We start from the raw sequence: 6,209 nt of genomic DNA on the forward strand, positions 1-6,209 counted from the left end.
TTAAAAAATCCTGTCTTAAGAATTCTCAGAGAGATGGATTTGAGAATGAACTCCTGTTCTTCCACTGGCCAGCCCTGCAATTAAACTCTTTCTTTGCTGCAAAAAGCTGCTGCTCTCAGTGCATTGGCTTTTGCGGACAATGGGCAAGATGAAACCGCTGGGAGATTACACCCACCCTACACAAAAAGACATTCTCTAAAAACTGTCACATCTATTATCTGTTCTTCCAAAGGACCATTTATCTTCTAAAAAATCATTTGTGGCCGGCATGGTGGCTCACACCTGTAATCCCAGCACTTTGGGAGGCTGAGGTGGGTGGATCACAAGGTCAGGAGATTGAGACCATCCTGGCTAACATGGTGAAACCCTGTCTCTATTAAAAATACAAAAAAATTAGCCGGGTGTGGTGGCGGGCACCTGTAGTTCCAGCTACTGGGGAGGCTGAGGCAGGAGAATGGCGTCAACCCAGGAGGCAGAGCTTGCAGTGAGCCGAGATCGCACCACTGCACTCTAGCCTGGGCGACAGAGCAAGACTCTGTCTCAAAAAAAAGGAAAAAAAAAATCATTCATATTTCCTTAAGTGCTCCTCTGCCCTGCCCCATCTCCTTAATGACATAGGATTTTTCTCAACCACGTTGCCAGCCAGCCAGAGGCCTCTGGTTGGTGATGCCCTACCCAGGCCTTGCTGGAGCCCAGGCTAACCACAGGAGATGCCCCATCTACTGGCTCGCTGGGCTGTGCCTGGCATGCCCTCTGGTGCAGATCCTGTGGCCACCGTAACCGTGCACTCAACCCCTGGCAGGAGGGGTGTGTGAGCTAGTGAGTGTGGGGTTCTGCTGGTTGCTCCAAGCACCAGCACAGGAGCAGGCTCTGTGTGGGACTTGTGGCTAGACCAGGCATGTTGCAAGTGACTCCTATGGTGGACTCTGGCATCCAGATGAGGGGAATGTGATGGCACCCAAACGGGGATGCCCGTGACTCCAAAGCCCCAGAGTGGGTGTTACAACATGTGAATAGCTTTCAGTCCTGCCTTCTGTAGCCCGAAATATGTCAACGTGTTAACAGCTCTGTCAGTCCTGTGGTCTTGCTCTGGCCTACAGCTCCAGGGCTGGCTTGGCCCAACAGCTGCTTCCCATGTTACAGCCTTCTTTGTACCCGCATTAGGTGGGTCCCAAGTTCTTGTCCTGCATTCAAGAAGAATGAGGTTACGCTGACAATCAAAAAGTGAGGAGGGCAGACAAGAGTTTTATTGAGGCACACAACAGCTCTCAGTGGAGAGGGGATTCAAGGGTGGTCCCCCACCAGAAGTTGGGTGGTCTCTCTCCCAATGTGGCTGGGTCCGGGGCTTTTATAGGCTCAGAATGGGGGAGTGTGTGCTGATTGGTTTGTGCATATGCAAAAAAGGCTAAAACAAAGGCACCACTCAAAGGTGGGCACAACTGCGTAAAAAACCAATTAGGGAAGGGCAGGTATATGTGAAATAGGTGATGTCTGGGGATCAATCAGAGGAAAGTGCACTAGGTGAAGTGTGTGGATCAATCAGAGGGAAGTGCACTAAATGGGAAGAGAGATTCTTAATCTGGTCCGTGGATTTATTGGAGACTTGTAGCTTGGCTTTCATGCTTTAAACTGTCTTTGGTTTGAAGGTGGGGTTTCACCAGGGACCCGCCCTTGTCTCCCTAGGATTTGTCTGCCTCCTGCCACTATCATTAAGATGGTATATAAAGTCTCAAATTTCACCACACTTTTGGATATTCGGTTCTTTCTATATGCCTCCATGCACATTAGATTAAAATTTAAAAACTTGGCCTGGCGCGGTGGCTCATGCCTATAATCCCAGCACTTTGGGAGGCCAAGGCGGGTGGATCACAAGGTCAGGAGATTGAGACCATCCTGACTAACACAGTGAAACCCTGTCTCTACTAAAAAATACAAAAAATTAGCCGGGTGCGGTGGCAGGTGCCTGTAGTCCAAGCTACTCGGCAGGCTGAGGCAGGAGAATGGCGTGAACCTGGGAGGTGGGAGCTTGCAGTGAGCTGAGATGGTGCCAGTGCACTCCACCTGGGAGACAGAGCGAGACTCTGTCTCAAAAAAATAATAAAAAATAAAAAAACTTTTATGCCTTTTCTCCTGTTAATCTGTCTATTGTCAGATGAATTCACAGCACTCCCTGCCCAGCCACTGCATCTAAGAAGGTGGGGAAAAACTATTTCCTCATCTATGCTGGAAAGCATGAATGTGGATTCCTGCTTTTCTAATCTATGACTTGAATAGCTTCTGTGCAACATCCTGACTTCCCAGACAATTCACCTGTGCGTACCACTTCTGTGTGAAGACTACCTTTGTTTTGTTTTGTTTTTGAGACGGGGTCTCACTCTGTCACCCAGGCTGGAGTGCAGTGGCAGTGATCTTGACTCACTGCAAGCTCCGCCTCCCGGGTTCACGCCATTCTCCTGCCTCAGCCTCCAGAGTAGCTGGGACTACAGGTGCCCGCCACCATGCCCGACTAATTTTTTGTATTTTTGGTAGAGATGGGGTTTCACTATGTTAGTCAGGATGGTCTCGATCTCCTGATCTCGTGATCCACCCACCTTGGCCTTCCAAAGTGCTGGGATTACAGGCGTGAGCCACTGCGCCTAGCCGGATTTTTTTTTGAACGTTTAAAAATGTTTCTATTTTGTGCCACCTTCCTTTAGTGAATAATAACCCAAGTTTTGTTATTATTAGTATATTGGTTTAGCTAGGTTTATCTTGATAAAATTTTACAAAAATATACTTTGAGGCTGGGCACTGTGACTCATGCCTGTAATTCCAGCACTTTGAGAGGCTGAAGCAGGCAGATCGCTTGAGGTCAGGACTTTGAGACCAGCCTGGCCAACAGGGAGAAATCCTGTCTCTACTAAAAATACAAAAATTAGCCAGGTGTGATGGTGTGCACCTGTAATCCCAGCTTCTCGGAGCTGAGGCAGGAGAATAACTTGAACCGGGGAGGTAGAGGTTGCAGTGAGCCGAGATCATACCACTGCACTCCATCCTGGGGAACAGAGCGAGACTCTGTCTCAAAAAAAAAAAAAAATGCTTTTCTTTATTCTTTGTTTCTTTGTCTATTTGACAAACAATGAAAGAAAATATTAAAGGCTGGACATCATTTGTGGTTTGTGTCCCATAGTTTGCATTCCAGATTTGACCTGGTGCCTAGAACCTGCATATACCTGACATTGCCACCCAGCACCCAACTCTACCACATCTGTATTGGTCCATTCTCGCACTGCTATGAAGAAATATCGAAGACTGGGTAATTTATAAAGAAAGAAGGTTTAACTGACTCACAGCTCTGCATGGCCTCAGGAAACTTACAATCATGGTGGAAGGCACCTCTTCAGAGGGGCGCAGGAGAATGTGTGCCAGCAGGGGAAAATGCCAATTATAAAACTATCAGATCTTGGAGACCCACTCATTATCATGAGAACAGCATGGGGAAAACCACCCCCCATGATTCAGTTATCTCCACCTGGTCTCACCCTTGACACGTGGGGATTATTACAATTCAAGGTGAGAGTTGGGTGGGGACATGGAGCCAAACAATATCAGCATCTGTCCTGATTTTCCAAATGCAAATGTCTTAGAGTCTCTAGCTGAGGAATATACAGTTCCTGACTTGCCCTTTCTCTGACCACCCCACAAAAACACCATATTGGAATCAGACTGAATCTGAATGCCGGAACTAGAATGCCCCCTCCTTTAGGGAAGTGAGCTCCATAACTCCTCTCCACATTCCTAACCTGGAAGGGTGATCCCTTCCCTCCAGAAGTGCTGATCCCAGCATTTTTGCTAAAATAGGAAGCTAGGGTAGAAAGGGAGAGAGAGGAATGGTGGGTGGGATATTTTGTTTTTTCAAAGACTCTGCACAGTATCTTCAATTAGATAAAGTGGCTGTAACTTTTCTTCTATTGACACTGCCCTCTTTCTTTTATTCTACTGCCTGCAAAAGAAGGCAATTGAAGAAGCCTCAAGTACCAGGGCAGGTTTTGGCTAGCTGAAGAAAGGGTAGGGTATAGGGAGGGAAGACTGGAGGTGACCATCTCGGGAGTGGGTGAGAAGTGAGAGCCCAAAATGGGTCTTCTTACCTCTGGTGCATTTTGTGCTCTTCTCTGGTCTGACATCCGCCCAGATTCATCCAGAAAAAGATGGAAATGATTTGAACAGGATAAGCTAGGGTGAGGATTAGACATGATGAATTCAGCTGGAGACACTCATGGTAGAGTCTGGAGGTCTCTTTGGGGGATCACTTCCAAAAGTGCAGATTTTTAGAGAAACGAGAAAGCTTCTGGAAAGGGATGTTTTCCTTCTGCTCAATGGCAGTTTCAGGCTTCCTATAAAAAAGAAGTTTGTAGCGTCAGCATATTTGACAAATGGGGGAGAGGGAAGATTGAAGAGCTTGAAATTGCACTGCACTTCCCAAAGATGGAGAAGACATCAGGGATGAATTTCAAAGGTCAAAGGTGATAGAAATGGAGCTGCCCTTTGAGGATTTCAAGGGGAGAGGGAACAGAGGCCTCACCATCAATCCACACGTCCTGTGCTAGAGTCTTGCGGTTCTTATTTCCTCTACCCTCTTCCAACGATTATTCCCATATATCAAGGCCATCTGACAGAGTTAACCATCAGAATTAAATAGCAGTTCCCACAGAGTTCCATCCCCTGGAGAGGTACCTAGCTGCCCGGGCAGGCCTGAAGCCTGGGTCAGGCGGCATTGTGTCTTTCACTCTCCACTGAGGTCTTGGACTGAGAGCTTCAAATTCCAAAGGGATGAGGTGTCGGCTTCCTCTTAGGAGTCTGGAGGGCTCTGACCAAGGAGAAGGGCGGAGCCCAGCCACTGGAAGGTTTGTTTCTTGCAGTGGAAGACGGCTGGCGACCCGGATGGCTTTTACTTTGTTTCCAGGGCCAGCCTAATCCGCCCGATTCTCGATCGCTATACTGCCTCCTTTTCCCATGCACATCGCAAGGGGTCGGTTGCTGGGGCTCTCGGTATGACTTCGCTATGAAAAATAAAGGTCTTCTTAAGCGGGAGAGGATTGATTTGAGGGCGGAGGGTGGGAGTAGTGCCGGCAGCACTTTGTCCTAGTGGCAATGGGTGGGCAGTTATCAGTTGCAGCCCGCTCCTTTCTCAGTGCCCACGGTTTCTCATTGACAGTGCAGCTCGTTTCTCAGAGCCGCCGGATGTTCACGGGCAGCACCATGGAGCCAGAAGCAGTTATTTGTCCTGGTAGGTCATTTCCCAATTGCCGAGGTGTACTAGGTTCCAGTCCCTCTGGTTTCTGGAATCTGCTGGTCCCACGCGAAACACCAATAGGTAAACCCAGCCGGCAGTTTCCGGTTAGCACTTTCGCTATTTGAAGACATTAGGAAGTTAGGCGGTGGCTCCGTGCTCTTCCTTTCTCCATCCGAGGCCCGTGTCCTAAAGTCGGTGTCACGGTGGCAGCACCCAGCGTTTTGTTGGCTCTTTCGCCAACAGCGCCGAGCCGGGGGGAGGGTTTCTGTCACAGCACTTGTTGCACCGAATTTCTCGGTCGCAGAACCTCTCTTTTCCGAGGGTCGACATTTTCTCCGTGACAACACAGTTGGTTGCGCCAAAACGGATGTTGTCCTTGGGAACTCCTCCGGCTGGCGTCACTCGCAGAGTCCCGGCACCGCCATTTCGCGGAGCCGAGTTCTCTTGGTGGCGGCACAGCTTGTTCCTCGGTGCCTCCATTTTCTCGGTGGCGGCAGCGCTCTGGTCGCTGATCTGAGGGACTTGGAGTCGCAGCCAGTTGCGCAGAGTCTGGCGTTCCCGGGTGGCGGCGGCGCTGGGCGGGGGAGCCCGCCGCTCGTCTGAGCCAAGTGGCAGAGGAGCTGCGCGGGCGCCGTCTCTTCACAGCGCCGCGAGCGGCGTCGTAGGGGTTCTGGCTTAGCCTCCAGAACCCAGTCCCCTGGCGGCGCCGCCGCTCGCGTCTCTGTCCCAGGCCTCTGCGGTTTCGCGCGTCGTTGGCTTCTTGGTTCTCGCAAGTTTCGATTTCGCGGTGCCTGCGATTGCTACCTCTTATACAAATCAATAGCCAAAATGTGATTTCTCAGCCTAAGCAAGTCCCGGTTTAGGGCAAACACCGGTCTAGCCCTGGCTGCGATTTCTTGATCCTAGAAGTCACTGTTTAGCAAGGCAGCCTTAACTG

Source organism: Macaca nemestrina, chromosome 6 (genome assembly GCF_043159975.1).
Source record: "Macaca nemestrina isolate mMacNem1 chromosome 6, mMacNem.hap1, whole genome shotgun sequence".
NCBI lineage: Eukaryota > Metazoa > Chordata > Mammalia > Primates > Cercopithecidae > Macaca > Macaca nemestrina.